Here is an 18,112-nt window from a genome sequence, read left to right on the forward strand (position 1 = left end):
ATGGCTTACCTTGTCATTTTTGTTGGAACACAATTATCACCAGAAGGATTTCTTAGAGCAAGGAATGCCCATCTCTAGTTCACTAATGAAGTTGCTCTATTATAACTGTCAAGGGTTAGCTAGCCCCTCCAAGAATCTAGTGCTCAAACACCTCATATTGTCATATGGTCTTGATATCATATTTCTTTAAAAAAAATTGGGTTCCTTCTTTGATGTTGAACATACCGTGGATGGTTTATTTAGGAATTGGAATTTCTTTGTTGTTGACATGAGGGGTCACTTTGGGGGTTGCAATTGTTATCAATTGTAAATAAGTGAATATTATTAATATATGGGGAAATCACAATTACGTTGCAACTAACACATTTTCCAAAGACTCCATGATTCAAATTAAGCTTCTTAGTAAATATGGACCTTTCCAAAATTGAGTGTCCTTTCGTAATGATCTTATGGAAAAATATTTCATGAACAATGATAAACTGATTATTGGGGGGATATTAATTTATATATTGGAAGGGATGAACACTAGGGAAATCATGATCGAGTGGACTCACTCTCGGATTAATTCTTCCACTTATTGGAATCCCACCATCCTATTGACATAGATATGGCTAGGACACTACCTACTTAGAGAAATCACCGAGTAGGAGAGGATATGTTCGCTAGAAGACTAGAAAATTTCTTGATTAAGGAAACACTCCTAACCAATTCACCACGTTCAAAAAATGTGTTGCATCAGGGGGTCAATCTGATCGTTACCCTATCTATATCTAGCTATAAATTCACTTTGGTAAGCCTAAATCCCCCACCAAATATAATCTGAGGTGGCTTAAAGAGGAGGAATTCATGAATTTGTTTTAGAGAATTGGCGCTCCTGTGAATTTAGGGATGACATATCGATTACCTCATGATTTAATGAGAATATTTTTTATTTAAAGAGGAAAACATTAGAGCGGTTAAAAGGAAAAAGATAAAGAGATGAGGAAGATCTAAATATAATTCAAGATGAATTTGAATAGTTAGAAAATCCTAGAGGTGGGGGATATTCATCAATTGAATCAAAATAACACCTTATATAATTAGAAATGACAAGAAGGAGATTATTGTAAGCTAGAGAAGAATCATGGAGGCTTAAAGGTAGGGTGATATGGCTGGAGGCATGGGATGACAATACTTTATTTTCTTAATATGCGAAGGGATGGAAAGCTATTAATATTATTTGGTCCCTCAAAGATGTTGTTAGCAATACAAAATCACAATTTAGAGATTTGGCCAGCATGGGAGTTCAACACTTCCAATCCCTCTGCTTAGATCTTAGGGAGTCTTCTATAGGGGAAATGATGAATATTTCCCAAGCCTTCCTTAAATTTTCTAATGAGAACGATAATGAAGACTTATAGAAGCTTTTATCTACTAGGGAGTTGGAGGTTGTCTTACAACAGTTCAGAAAGTATAAAATTCCAAGACCTAATGGGCGGCCTATAGAATTCTACTTGAGTTTCTATGATCTACTTGGTCGTAATCTATTGAAAGTAGTGGAGGAATGTCAAACTTATGAGCAGATGTATGAAGGCTTCAAATCTACCTCCATGGAACTTATTCCTAAGTCATCTCACCTGGCTACATTTAAAAACTACAAAATGATCTGATTATGTAATGTCATATACAAAATCACAGTAAAAAACATAGCCAACAGAATCAAGTCTATCGTATCTCGTCGCATTTCACAGGAACAATTCACCTCCTTGGAGAACCATTAGATAAATGAAAGCATTGGAGTGGCTCACAAGGGGCTTCATAGTTTAAGGAAAAAAATGTTGAATTACATGATTCTTAAAATATACCTTTCAAAAGCATTTGACAGAGCTAGTTGGCTCTACATCGAATTGATGCTTACCCATCTAGGTTTCAACATCTCCTTTATTAACTGTTTTCTGTCTTCTATCACATATATATCATTTGTAGTCCTGATCAATGGAGCTACTAGAAATTTCTTCCATGCTAAATGGGGTCTTCATCAAGGCTACCAGCTATCCCCCTTATTATTCCTCTTGATTATGGAGGGTTTGACCATACTATTATCCAAAGTTAAATGAGGAGTATCTCTTAGGAGGACATTGTGTTAAGGGAAATCCTATTGTCACACCTAATGTTCATTGATGATTTACTGATATTCCTAGATGGATCGCGTAGTGACTCTACATAATTAAAATATATCTCAAACTTATTATATAAGGTAGCATGTATGACACCAAATAATTTGAAATCTACCCTCAAAATTAATGAATGCTCGAAGGTTGAAATAACATTTTCTCGCAGTCTTTTTCCCTTCCAAATTAAGACCCTTTATGAAGGAATAAAATCTATGTTGTTTTAGTTGAAACCAAATGACTATAAAACAAGTGATTGGATGTGGCTTGTGGAAGAAATAGAGAGGATACAAAAATATTGTTGTCACAAGTGGTTGTCCAAAGCTCAAAGACTAGTTTTTATCAAATCAGTACTAGAAGCCACAACACTATTTTGGATGTGTTTATCTTAGATTCATAAATACATATTGAAGAACATTCATAGGTATTTTTGTGGTTTCCTTTGGCATGCCATGATGGAAGGAGAAAAGTTTGCATGGGTTAGATGGGAAATAATTTCTCTTCACAAAAAATGGGGTGGTTGGGGCATAAAGGACCTATTATGTTTCTCACAAGCCCTGTATGCCAATTTAGGATGGCGACTAATCATGACTCATAGTCTTTGGATAGAAGTTGTGACTAAAAAACATATATCCCCTATCTACAGAAGATTGTATACAGTTATAGAACAAAGAAAGACCTAAAATCTCTACTATTTGGAAAGTAGTCCTAAAATCATTCAATATTAAAGCTTTAGGGCTTTCCTGACATGTTGGCTCAAGAAGTCGCCTCTATGTTGGAATTGACCCATGGTATAGATGTGTAAATCAACATATACTCCACCTAGATCTAGTTTTCTTGTTATCTCCACACATGATCATCTATGATCTAAATGATATTATGAACCTCGAATATACTATATATGGGGTCAACATTAGCTTTCTGCAATATCTTTACAAAACATAGATCAATGGCAGCAAAATTGGGATAACAACATAGAGGTGTTGGATGTGTCTCACATCACAATATTAGATCAGAAATATGATTTATTGTGCGATCACTCTAAGTGTGGCGTATATTCGCCCAAATCTAGCTATTGATTCATCATTTCCTCAAAGGAACCTGATATACAAAATTGGTGTTGGAAGAACCTCTAGAAATCAAAGAGTTAAACCAAGGCAAGTATGTTATTGTTGTGCATACTTGCGAATAAATTACCTACTGATGATAATCTAAAAAGGTGATCCTTGCATGGCCCTTCTTGATGTGATTTATGTAGAGAATCTAGGGAATCTATAGAACACTTATTTTTAACATGTTAATTAGCCCATAAAGTATGGATGTTGATATATCAAGGTCTATTTATAAACATTAGATGGAAGGGGGGAAATATCTCTTAGGATTGGCAAAGATGGTTGAATGAAGCAACACCAAAAATGGTTTGTAATATACCTTTAATTACATGCCAGGGCATATGAATAGGGTAGAACCAGAATAATTTCCAAGACAATCTATTCTCTCCTAAACTAACCACAACACAAATTCTAGAAATATATATCCTCCTTCCCGATGAAGTGCATAATCATGGACCTCACACCATCACTGCAGACATATTAATAATTCATATTCTTGGGAGTAATTTTATGGTTCTTCGCAAAATGGAAGATGTGGAGGGGGCATTGTTGTGCACCTAAATGACTCTCATCATGTTGAAATTAAGGCACACCTAGGTCAGGGCACAAATAATTAGTTTAAAGCTATTCCTCCTATTCTCTATTGAGAAGAGTTGTTCGCACCTACAGTTCTTTGGTGACTCAATGGTGGTAGTTGATTGGTTTAATCAAATTTCTACATGTCACACACACACAGAAAGGAATTTTGGATGGAGTTATGTTTCTAAAATCTCATTTTGATTCCATTTCTTGTCAACATATTTAGAGGAAGCAAAACACTCTTTTATATAGGCTATCCAAATATGGGTCACAACAAGCATTCGGTGTATGGCATGTGAGAGAACATTGTCGGAAAAATCATTATCAGTATTATCATTTCCCTTTCACTACCACTATACTGGATATAGTAGCTACAAAATGACATATTTTTTATTTTTTTCTTATCTAGTGCATCAACATTGGATATGGAAGATTCACAGTGACATTATTTTGGCTCTTTTCTTATATGACTTATGACTTAGCACATATCAGTACTTGGCACATTACAGATGCATATCATCTCATCAATACACTTCATGGAATTTTAGTTTATCGTATTTTTTCTCTTTATATGTATATGTATCTCAGTACATTTTGATAGACATTATGATGATTATTGATATAATCAACAATCATTTTTGGCATGCTATTTTTCTCATACAACATGTAATTTTCATCACCATATTGATGAAAATTATGATTTTTCCTCGACGGAAATATATATATATATATAAAGAAAATAGTTAATGGTATCACAACTAAAGTACACATACATGTGTCGAATCTCTATAGATATATTGTGTATTCAAATCAGAATTGAATATGGAATATGCACACATGAAAGATATATAGACAATGAATTATTCCATATATAAATTCACTAATGGATTGTTGTTAACTCATATGAAATAATATACCTGAGCAAAGAAAGTTTGAACAAATTGAAGGATTAGAGATAATCGTATGCATTAACATTGTAATCTAATCATGAATAATACGAAACGAATGATGGCACACATATAATGAAAGTAAGGACCGAGAGCTAAAGTCTCATAAGAATATTTCATGAAACGTTATTTATTGTTATGATGGGGTTATTTCTACTGGAAAATTTATTACTGTGAACAAGTATACTACAATTAAAAAAGAAAAGAATTATAACAAGTTAGAAGTTAATCCATAAAACTATATTATGTCATAATTTCGCTCAAGATCTTTGAATGAAATATGTATATCCAAGATGGAACCATTTCCTTCTGAAAATTAAACCTAGAGAATCCCATGAACTTCTTATTCCTTAGTCTATTATATGGTTCTAGTTGTAAAGCATAACTATATAAGTCAATAAATAAAAGATAACTTTTATATTTCATTTATTCCTTGTACTAAATTACATAAAGTATAGATTCCAATAGTCTTACATCCTTCATAACTAGAGAGGTATACTAAGAGAAGCGGTATAAGGGAGATGAAATGAAGTTAGGAAACTAGTGATAATAAGGGTAAATATTACATAGTAGATTTAAAATTATATTATTGGATATTTTTTAGATACTAAAGCAACTATAGACAATTTAGAGAGCACTGGGAACAAGAACATTGTCTTATAATGAGATAACCTTTATGCTAGTAAAGGTAAGTGTACCACCAATCAAATGGACATAATTTATATTATGGTAGTATGAACTGTTAATGATATATTGAAACCCTTCACAATTTGTAGCATGCCAATTTTTCTAGAGAAATAAACGACACAAAATAAAAGAATACAATGATTACACTAATAGGGTAATCTCACTAGGTCTATAACTAATACTAATATTAAAATAAAGTAGTGAGTGTGATGGTCAGTTTCACAAATCAAGAAAGAACTGCAATTGACAAGTAGTTCTTTTTCATAGTGTAATATATATGTTTGTGTGTGTGTGTAGAAAATCTGAGCCAAAAATCGACAGAGTAGAAATAAAAAAAATTCCTCGAGGAAAGAATTTTCATGGGCCCAGTACAACTCAACCATACAAATTTTATGGGTAAATGGTTAAGGATTTTATGGCAAAGTTTTGACCACAAAATATACTGTGAATTTATGTAATGCAATTAACCTGGTAAGGAATACAAATTCCAAAGAATGTTTACAAATTAAAAGAAAATTCCACTATAACCAATGCATACCTATATTAGGATAAGCATGAAAGAACATGGAGAGATTGAGAGAGACCTTGAATTCATAATAGCTAGTTTGTATATAGAAATATTTCCAATAATGTAATAGATGAGTATAAAGTGTTTTGCATGCATCGTAATACGATGAGTGTATATAGAAATATTTCTAATAAAGTAATAGATGAGTATAAAGTGTTTTACATGCATTGTAATACAATGAGCGCATGTTCTATAAGAGAGAAGAAATAATAAAAATAACGAAAAAAAATATTAATGTGTTAAGGGACAACATAGAAAGTAAACAAAATACCATTCATTATAGTTAATGGGTTAATGTTGAAATCTTGTTCATAACAAATAAGCTACAACCATGGATGTTTTGGTCAAAACAAGAAAACCTTAGAGGATTGAATGTAATCCATTAATAACCTATTTAGAATAAATTTTGTTTAGGGTTATCAAACCCTTCTATTGAATTATCAGGGTTGAAGCGTAGGCATATGAAAGTGGGAAATGAAAGTAGGGCAATGTGGAGACGCCGAAGTAAACACGAAGATGTTGAAAAAAAATTCATAACCATTTTATAGTTTTTCCTTTGGTAAACACCAAGGCCTTACCTACGAGTAAACATTATTTCTTTGGTTTCACACACCAAGGGGTTTTTTATAAAAAGAAAAAAAGAGTTGAGCTAAAATGGAGGGAACCTGTTTGTAGTCCATATACCTGCAATGATTAAGGTCTGACCTTTATTTCAACATTGCACGTAGAGGGAAGTGAAGAAGTTGTTGATAATATAAAAATTCCAAGGGTAAATCAAAAGGGATTGACAAAGAAAAGTGACAATGGAAAACCCTACATAAGATATCGAGGGATATAAATAAATAAAACACACACACACCACAATATTGAAGAGATACCAAAAGAGAAAAAAATAAATAGAGTCACAATTACCTACAGACAAACTTTTAAAAAACCCAAAGTGCCTCTGCTAGAGTTGTGTGGTTTAAAATCATAGTCACCTTTACCACCATCCTTGAATGGAAACATTCAAAGCCTCAACAAAAATACCGGTTCATAGGAAAAAAAGGGCACATGATCAATAGATTATAACCATAAAAAAAAGTTGACATACCTGCACCAGTAAGTTGATATAAATGAAATCATAAGGTTGTTAGCATTCAATAATAATTATTCATAGTTCAAGAGAGGAAAATTTTCCATGGAATGCCTAAAGAAAAAAACCCTGCTACTTTTCAAACCCCAATGCAAAACAAATACTGAAAGTAACAGTGGGAGGAATAGGGACAGTCGATTAAAATAACCCTAATCGACCTCAACCCTTATATCATTATAAAAATATATCCACCATTGCATAAAATTGAGTACAACTCGTCACATGAGCTTAGCTCGAGTAGCCTCCATAAGGAGTGACAAGTGTGCCACCATGGGAAACCCTTAGTCAATTATCCTACACACAAGCTAAGATTCACCATAAATGTCAAAGAGTGAAATTATACATAATTAATGGTTATACGTGAAGGCTTTCATTTACAGAAAAGTTAACCATGTATGAACCACTGATAAAATAAGACAAATTCCCATATATTATTCCCTTTTTTCATTACTGCAGGCACTCTAGCGATTGTTAGAGAATTAACTATCAATTAATCCTTTATTTGACCAAACATTTCTCCTTTGTATGAAAATTTAAACAAAGTTTATCCTAGTAATTTGGCTTCACCAAAATTTTAACCAAAGTTTTGTATTTGACCTCTTATTGGAGACCTCACATGTCTAGAGGAAACATTAGATATCTGAAGATTTTATATCCAAAGCTTAAAAGGGGAAACTAAGTGCAGGAAGTACTTAATTTTGGTTAAAATTTGATATCTTGTCTATTAATATAAGCTTCATCCAAAACTTTAACCAAACTTTGTTGTCTTATCTATTAATTCATATAAAAGTGAGAAACCTTTAACCAAATTTAAATATTAAATGGCGTCCCAATGTTGAGAGAAGCTCTTGGATGTTCTCCTTCTTCCATGTTCATGGTGGCTATTTGACACGCCATCTACCATGGAAACTGACACAAGAATTGTCTCCAATCCACTTCACTACTAGTCTCTAATCCACCTACTTCACCTTTCCACTTGCTTCTAATCCACCATTTTTCTTTATGATTTTAGAGGAGTGCAACAAAAAAAATATCTTCCCCATTCCATTTCTTTATTTATGGTTTCCTTTGATATATATATATATATATATATATATATATATATATATATATATATATATATAGAGAGAGAGAGAGAGAGAGAGAGAGAGAGAGAGAGAGAGAGAGATAGATAGATAACGGTCATATTAATTATTTAAAACCGGTTGGGCCGAAACCAAAACAACCATCATTACAATATTCAAAATTCCTTTTGGTTTAAACTCCCCTTTTCCTTACATAGGTGAAGATTTAATCTAGATTATGGGATCGAGTTCCATGTAGGTTCTTCATCATTCTTTATTAAGGCTTCTTGTGGCAAGAGGCATGTCAGGTCTGCTTTTTTGTTTGCTTCCTTATTTGAGCCATGTAGAATATGGAAAAGGAGATAGGAAGAGAAGTCTTGCAGCTTGTATCTCATCCTTTGAAGTGTCTTGTTCAGCACCAGATTGCTAAAGTGGTCCTTCGAATTTAATATCTTTATCAAAATTTTTGAGTCCTCGAAGACTTGTATTTCCTTAATGCCTTTTTCACGTGTTGTTTGACAGCCTTTTAGAAACCAAAGGATTTATGCCTAGTTGTTGGTTCTTTATCCAAGATCCCAGCTGAAGCTATCTTCACGAATACCTTTCGGGGAGTAGATCACTTTGCCTTCTCCTGTTGTCCCCGGATTGCCTTTGGAGGCACCACCAAAAAAAATTGTTTTTTTTACCATGTTTCCTCCACCAAGCTTGAAAACCTGAGTCCGCTTCTCGTAGTCTCCATACAAGATTTTTACTAGGGCAAGTGCTGTTGTTTATCATGTCTCAAAATATATAAGTTCCCATTCATTTTTTCTTCCAAGAGAAGCATATTATCATTTTTAAAGGGATGATTGGCAATAGTCTCGAGGAGTAATGCTTTTGCTTCTGTTGCAACCTTCAAAGGGTATTTTAGAATGTCGTTGAAGATCTGGTCATTTATGGCGAGCCATACTTCCCAGCAAATATATTTAAGTACTGCTTTACAGATTCTGTTCCATGATGTATTTATTTCGGTCATGGGAGGATAATGCATTCTCTAGGTGCTAAAAAGGCTAGCTACTTTGACTTGAAATGGGGCAGAGACATTGAGGCCTTGAAGGATGTAGTCCCAGAATTATTGAGCAAAAGAGCAATCCACAAAAACACACTCCATGGTTTTGAACACCGATGTGGCCCGTGAATACCTCCTTTACTCGGATTGTCGCTAGTTAGCACTTTCCCATGCATTAATACCTAGGTGAAGAAATTTATTTTGGGGTGACCGAGAGGGTCCAAGACTTGTTTCCACACAGATGTAGTATGGCTTGAAGCTTGATGTGGTTGAAGAGAGGCAAATCCATGCCTTGCATTGTAGATTACAGTCTTCCCCATCCACATTTTTCCATCAACCGCATGTTAATCGGTGCCAGTAGTGTTAAAACATCTCCCAGGAGGGTCTTTTGACTACGCATTTGATTTGGAACTTGTGGGATTTCCCAATTTTGCAATTTTTTAGAGTCATCCCTTGTCAAGATATCTACAAAGGTGATGAATCCTTTCTGAATGAGCTAGTTCCTGATTACTTTGATTGCTTCATTTTTTCTCAAAGGTGACTGTCCCATTATGTTGTCTTGCCACAACATCATTTTTTTTGCATTGCTAAGAATGAGATACGAGTGATTTTGGAAGAACTCTATCCCACGGCGATAGAGCTGCCATATCAACATCCCTTTGATATCGTTATCTATCTAAATGTTCCTTAGCGATGGGCCTTTTAGATACTTTTTCTTTATGACCTGATCGACAGGGTGTTTTCTCTTTGAGAAGAGGGTCCAAAGTATTTTACCTCCAAGAGCTAGATTGGCAAGGCCTGGGTCTCTTATTTGTAGGCCTCCTTCAGGGATGGGGAATTTAACTGTATCCCAATTCACTAGGTGGAATTTTCTTTGGTTTCCTCTTCCTCCTCTCCAAAGAAAGTCCCTGATAAGTTTGGAGATATGTTCTGTGATCTTCTTTGGAGCCAGAAGAAAGGAAGCCCAATAAATAGGCAACGAAGACAAAACAAATTTTATAAGGATGAGTTTTCCAACATCAGTGAGCCATTGACCTCCCTAATCTGTAATTTTGGACTTAATTTTGCTTATTAGCTATTTCCACAGCGATAATTTGTTAGGGCCCGGGGTTAGTGGTAACCTGATATATTTGATTTTATCCAAAAAATCCCAAGGAGAGGGCTATTCTTTGAATTGCTTCTTGATTCACATTCCACTTGTATATTGCACTTTTCCTTTTATTTATAAGAGCTCCTAATATGTTGCAGAATTTTTGAAGAATTCCACTGTAAACTTTGGCTATCTTGATGTAGGCTCTGCCCAAAAGAATATTATCAACTGCAAATAGTGCGTGATTGAGAGGCTCTAGCCCTTTCATCAACCTAACTCCAAGATTTGTCCCTTCTTCCTTTTCCACTGTCAATTTTCTACTTAATGAGTCTGCCATCAGAATGAACAAGAAAGGGGATAAGGGGCAACCTTTCCTTATCCCCCTCGAGGCTTGGAAATAGTTTGTTGGCCTACCATTAACTAAAGGATCTATCTATGGCTTTTCAGTACAAGCTTTAATCAAATTGCAAAGTTAGAGTTGAAACCAAAGGAAAGGAGGACTTTATACAGGAAAGAAAGATTTACACAGTCAAACGTGTTTGCCATGTCTAGCATTATGAGCATACCTTGCTCCTGCTGAAGATAACTGGAATGTAGGACTTCTTGCACCTATATTACATTGTCCAATATATGTCTCCCTTTGACAAAGCCGCCTTGGGTGGGAGAAATGAGTTTCCAAAGCAGTGGCTTCATTCTGTTTGCCAAAAATTTTGTTAGGATTTTGTATGATGCATTGTAGAGTGAGATTGGCCTAAACCTGTCAAAAGTGCCCAGATTCACTTCTGTTGGTATTAATGCAAGAAAGGTAGAATTAGTACTACCCCACACTTTATGTTTTTTATTAAAATCATTACTCATCCTCAGTAAATAAGTTTTTATTATTTCCTAGGAGATTCTATAAAAATGGATTGAGAAGCCGTCAGGTCCTGGTGCCTTGTCTAGCTCCATGGACAAAATTACTTTACAGATTTCTTCCTTTGAGAAAGGTTTCATAAGAATAGTGTTGTCCTCCTTACTTACCAGAGAAGGAATGTGAGAGAAAAATTCAAAGATGACTTATTCACTACCATCCCCATCGTCTTTATAGACATTCTGGAAATGATCTTTTGCTACCTTTTTTAGTTGTTCTTGACCTTTGAGCACAGTCCCATCTGAGCAAGTGATTTCATAGATATGATTTCAGGATATTCGAGCTCTATATTGCCTATGGAAGAATGAGGTGTTTCGGTCTGTAGATTAAAACCGCAGGCTACAACACTTAAGCCTCCAATTATCTTCCTCTTGGTGACAAGTGTGGAAATTTTGATTTGGGCAGCTTGTTCTTTTTCTAAATCTGAAGCACAGATCTCCTTATTTTCCATATCCATTTGCAGATCTACTAAAACCTGAACTGTCTCCTTTCTGTTGCTAATAGGAGAATTTGATGGTTCTTTAAACCATTTTTTCAAATCTCTCTTGGTTATTTTTATTTTGTGCTCCCACACGAAGCTAGGAGATCATGTTACAGGTGTGGACCATGCCTCCAAAACAATTTCCTTGAACCCTTGTTTTCTTGACCAAGGCAGGTTGAATCCAAAAGGGATTGGGCCCAAATTTTCTTCCTCTTCCAGCTATAAAAGGATAGTTTTGTGGTTTAAGGCCATCTTTAGGAGAATTTTTGAGGAGATGAGTCTTTTTCCTAGCAACAAAGAGCTATGTACTAGGAAACAATCTAGTTAGGCAGAGATGTGTTCAATCCCAACTTTATTGTTTGTCCAGGTAGGAAGACCTTTCTTCGGTTTGAAGTAAAAGAGATCCGAATGAAGTATTATCTCCTATGCTAATGGAAGAATTTGATCCCTGCCACTATTACCGCCTGTCTTTTCTTTTGGATCAAAGATGAGGTTGAGATCTTCAGCCACTATTATATTCTGAGGGGAGTAAATGTCTAAGAAATTAGACAAGGTTAGCGAGCATTGTTTCTTCTCTATAAGGAGGACTAGGACATAAAGGTTGAAAAGAGAGATAGAAAGTTTACTAGATAGATGTTGAAGTTCATTGTATATCCAATGTTGGGTCTGAAAGGAACTTTCTAATTGAAACTAGTCCTCTGACCACAATGTTGCTAGGACACCAGGGGAACCTCTTGAAGTAATGGCCTTTCCTGCATTTTTCTCATTTTATTTTTTTGATCTCAAGAAGGGTTGCCCCTTCAATATTAGCCTCTTGGAGCATGAGGATATTGAGAGTCTCTATTTTCAGAATGTCTTTAACTTCTTTGGCTATCACAAGATTCCCCAAGCCTCTACTATTCCAAGGCACTACTCTCATTATTTAACAGGAGTGGACTGAGTTGATCTCCCCTTAGGGTGGCTTGCCCTCGTGGTTCTTCAAATGAACATTTTAGTGGAGGATTAGTTGCCTTGCATCTTTTGTCTCTCCTCCTCTTCTTTTGTGGCTTCCTTGTGAGATTTCCTCCCAATTCTTTTGGAGGGTATCTCGAATGTCTCATATTTCGATGACCCAGAGGTTTCCAAAGGTTTTTTCCTTGTCATTTATGCATAAGTAGGTGAGGAGGAATTTCCTGCTAGGTACTAAAGTTGGGCTACTTCTATGTTCTTCTTTTCTACTTCGAGTGAAGGAACTTGGCATTCAATCTCCTCTATCTCTAATTCTAGAATTTCATTTGGTGTGTTGAGGGTTTCGAATGGGTTTATTGAGGACGTTGTCCTTGGTTGTTCTCCTCTTCCTTTCGCTTGTGCCATTTTTTTTAAGGGACCTCCACATTCTTTCGGTGCCTCTTTCCCTTTCTTCCTATTATTCAACTTGGCCTATACTTCTTTCTGCACTTGCGTCCATTTTTCTCCTTTCGACTTCTCTAGATCTTCCTCCTCCTTTTTTTTTGCAGTATCTTGTGAAATTACTGTATTCATGGTAATGGCATTTGAATGGTAGATTCTCATAGTCTAACTCTTGGATATAAGAACATTCTACTATTGTTAACTTTATAGCTTCAGGTAACACTATTTCCAAATCAACTTTGACGTGTATTCTTCCGCATGAGTACTAATTGTTGGGTGTGGAGCCCTATTATCTTCTATATTCAAAGGTATCACCGCATTCGGCCCTAGTTCATAATGGGGTGGAAACGCTGCCAGTAAAATATTCATTGCACGGGGGGTCCACGAAGGCGGCTGCGACCTTTTAGAGCTCCCCCCTGGTGAGGGGATCAGGGGCAGCACCCCTGAAGCTAAGAATAGATGTAAAATTGCCTTGTAAAATGTTGTAATTTCATAGTCAATCTAGGCTATTCATTAGGCGGAGATCTAATGGTAGAAGTTATGTTCAACTTAGCGCTTTTTTCCCTAGACAGCAACCCCTCACTATATATGAGGGAATTGTATTGCATTTATGTATAGATGTATTCTGAAGGAGGGAGAGAGAGGAGCTTGAGAGCGAAGAGGGAATTACAACGGATTTGTTGTAAGTTGTATCTCTTCAGTTTGTTGGATAATATAAAAAGAAGGACTCGCTATTTCTCTGTCGACGTAGCCCAAACTGGATGAACCACGTATATCTGTGTCTCTCTTGTTTTATGCATTTTCTTTGTTTATATTTTTGCAATATTTTATGTGCTCCATTGCTCTGTAATATATAATTTTATAACAAATGGTATCAAATCCGAAGGTCTATTTGGATGATAAACTTACAGGAGACAAGGGTTCCTAGTTCGAGTGAGAGCAATGGCGAAAGATGGTAGGTTTAGGGTCTAAAAATTCAATTGCAAAAGCTACCATCTCTGGAAGACATAGATGGAAGATTGTTTGTATTAGATAGATCTGTACCAACCATTGAGTGGAAAGACAAAGAAGCCGACGAGTATGACAAACACATAATGGAATATTCTTGATAGAAAAGCACTTGGAACAATACGGTTGTGCCTAGTAGCATCACTAACGTTTAATATTTCAAAGGAAACAACAACATAGGGTTTAATGTCAACATTGGCATTATGAAGCGTTTATTTAATATGAAGATGTCAGAAAGTGGATCTGTTGCTAATCATTTAAATGAGTTTAATACAGTTACTAGTCAGTTAAGTTTTGTAGGGGTAACTTTTGATGATGAAGTTAGGGCTCTGTTATTTCTGTGCTCATTGCCAGAAAGTTGGAATGGTTTAGTTATGGCCATTAGTAACTCTATCTCTAGATCTAGTACTTTAAATTTTGATGATGTTGTCGATGCAATCCTTAGCGAGGAAATTCAATGGAAAAGCTCTGTTGAGAAATCAGGTAATGCTTTGATTGCATAGACTAGGGAAACAAAAATGGAAAGAGGAAGGAGCCCTGGATATCGTAGTAAGTCAAGAAAAGGTAGGTCCAAGTCTAGATCGAGGATAGTGTGCTAGAAATGTGGGAAGAAAGGACACCTAAAGAAAGATTGCAAGTTTCGAAAGGGAAAAGAACGAGACGTGCAACAAGAAAATAATCATGAGGCGAATGTGACAGGTGATGTGTTGCAAGATGATTTGATTCTTTCATTAGAAAATATTTTTTATGCTTGGGTGGTAGATTTAGGGGCCTCATTCCATGCCACACCTGATAGGAAACATTTTTATGATTATGTTCAAGGAGATTTTGGATAGGTTTGATTGGGTGATGATAAACCCTGTAAAATCATTGGAATGGGTGTAGTTTTCATAAAACAACAAAATGGAAATCAGTGGCTATTGATGGAGGTAAGGCATGTTCCAGATCTGAAGAAAAATATGATTTCAACAGGGTAGTTTGGAGGTGAAGGTTGCGTAACTAAGTTTGCATAGATAAAACGTGGAAGGTCACTAAAGGATCCGTGGTAATAGCGAAAGGAGGAAAATTTGGTACATTATATTTATGCAATGGTATTTCTAATTTTGTTAATGCTTTAACCTCTACAGGAGAAGATATGGAAGAGTGGCATCATAGGCTCAGGAACATGAGCGAGAAGGGGATGCAGGTTCTTCACTCAAGAAATATCTTGCCAGGTTTGAAGCATGTTGATTTAAAATTCTGAGAGAATTGTGTTTATGGGAAACATAAGAGAGTCAAATTCCTCACAGTTGCGAAAGAAAAGAAGAGCAAAAAATTAGAGCTTGTGCATACAGATGTATGGGGACCTACTCAAGTATCATCTCTTGGTGGCTCTTGTTATTATCTTACTTTTTTTTATGATGCAACCAGGAAAACATGGATTTATTGTATTCAAAATAAATCTAATATATTTGATACTTTCAAGAAATGGAATGCTTTGGTTGAAAATGAGACAGGAAAAAGGTTGAAGTGTCTCAGATCAGACAATGTAGGTGAATATTGCACCAAAGAGTTTATTGTTTAGAGAATGGAATTCGTAGAGAGAAGATAATCCTAGGAACACCACAAGAAAATGGTGTATCAGAAAGGATGAACAAGACAATCATGGAGCGTGCAAGGTGCATGAGATTGTATGCAGGATTGCCTTTTCAATTTTGGGAAGATGTTGTAGATATTGTTGTTTATCTAATAAATAGAGGACTTTCAAGTTCCCTGGATGGTTGTATTCCACAAGAGGCATGGAGAGGTCAAAGGGTAAACTACTTTTTTTTAATTCTTTTGGTTGTGAAGCCTTTGTCCACATTTATAAAGAAAATAGAACAAATCTTGTGGAAAAATCAAAGAAATGTACCTTTATTGGATATGGTGTTAATGATTTTGTTTATTCCTTTTATGGTTATGAAGAACACAAAATCATTTGGAGCAGAGATGTCATATTCAATGAAAAGGTTTTGTATAAGGATCAGCTGCAGGAAAAGAAACAAGAAAAAGAAAATAGAGAATACACATTGCTTAACGAGATCACTGGAAAAGTGATGGTGCCTGAAAATCATAATGATCAACGACAAGAATAGAAACCACAACAACAAAAAGCACCTCAAACACTTTAAAATGGTGTTAGAAGATCTACCAGGATAAGTAGACCCCCTGAACGATACTCTCCTTCATTATATTATGTATTGTTGACTGATTCTAGTGAACCAGAATCTTATGAAGAAGTAGTGTAGGTAGAAACCAGGAAGAAGTGGGAGCAAGCCATGAAAGAAGAGATGGACTCCTTAGCACATAACTAGACTTGGGATTTAGTTAGGTTTCCTACAAGTAAAACAAAATTGTAGAATAAATGGGTCTACAAGTTCAAGGAAGAAGATGGAGCTAGAAAAAGGTATAAAGATAAACTTGTGGTGAAAGGGTTTTCACAAAAAAGGGTATAGACTTTGATGAGATATTTTCTCCTGCTGTTAAAATGACTTCAATCAAAACTATTTTAAGTCTAGTAGCAGCTGAAGATTTTAATCTTGAGCAGTTAGATGTAAAGATAACTTTTCTCCATGGGGACTTGGAGGAAGAGATATATATGCAACAACCACAAGGATATGAGGTAAAAGGGAAGGTGAAACTAGTGTGTAGGTTTAAGAAGAGCTTGTATGGCTTAAAACAGGCTCCAAGGCAGTGGTATCGAAAATTTGGCAGGTTTATATTTGAAAAAGATTATACTAGATATCACTCTAATGATTATGTTTATCTCAAAAGGCAAAATGATGGCAGCTATATTATATTGTTATTGTATGTAGATGACATGCTTGTTGTAGGTTCTAACATGTAAGAAATAAATGTTCTCAAAAGAAAATTGTAAAACTCATTTGCAATGAAGGATTTGGGTGTTGTAAAACAAATCCTTGGTATGAGAATAACTAGAGATAGGAAGAATTACAAATTAACATTGTCTCAAAGTGAGTACATAGAAAAGGTGTTGAAAAGGTTTAATATGCAGAATGAAAAATCATTTAGTCTACCTTCAAATTAAGTAAGGAGGAGTGTCCAAAGACTTAGGAAGAAATGGCTCATATGTCTAAAGTTCCATATGCATCAGTAATTGGAAGCTTAATGTATGCAATGGTTTGCATAAGGCCTAATATTGCACATGCAGTGGGAGTTGTAAGCAGGTACATGAACAATCCAGGAAAAGAACATTGGATGGTGGTGAAGTGGATTCTCAGGTATTTGAGAGGTACCACAAATGAAACATTATGCTTTGGTGGTTCAAACATTGCTCTACATGGATATGTTGATGCAGATATTATGGGTGATATAGACAACAGGAGGAGCACAACCAGGTATGTGTTTAGTGTAGGTGGAACAACTGTCAGTTGGGTCTAAAAACTACAAAGTGTTGTTGAACTCTCAACAATAGAAGAAGAGTATGTTGCTGCTACAGAGGCTAGTAAAGAAAGGATTTGGTTAGAAAGGTTTCTGGATGAATTGGGTAAGAAGCACGAGTTGGGTAATTTATACAATGATATCAAAAGTGCCATCCATCTTGCAAAGAACTTTGCATTTCATTCCAATACTAAACATATACAGCTCAAGTACCATTTCATATGGTCAACATTGGAAGATGGACAATTCAAGCTGGAAAAGATACACACTAGCTAGAATCCTGTAGATATGCTTGTTATAGACATTTTTGTGCCTTACAACATTGAGCATGAAATGTCCATAATCCAAGGGATCCAAAGTCCCTAAATGAGTTGTTCCTACCCCTAGAGGAACAAGGGCAACCAAAGACAGCTTCTCCTAGAAGTTCTCCACCAAAAACCACTCAAAAACAGTCAATTCGGGATCAATTCAGAGGCTCCACTAGCTGTCTGCGCTGAAATGCAGAGATTACACTGGCTAGGTGC

The sequence above is a fragment of the Pinus tabuliformis genome, chromosome 2_2 (genome assembly GCF_031772625.1).
Source record: "Pinus tabuliformis cultivar Carrire ecotype Pingquan chromosome 2_2, CPIR1, whole genome shotgun sequence".
Lineage (NCBI taxonomy): Eukaryota > Viridiplantae > Streptophyta > Pinopsida > Pinales > Pinaceae > Pinus > Pinus tabuliformis.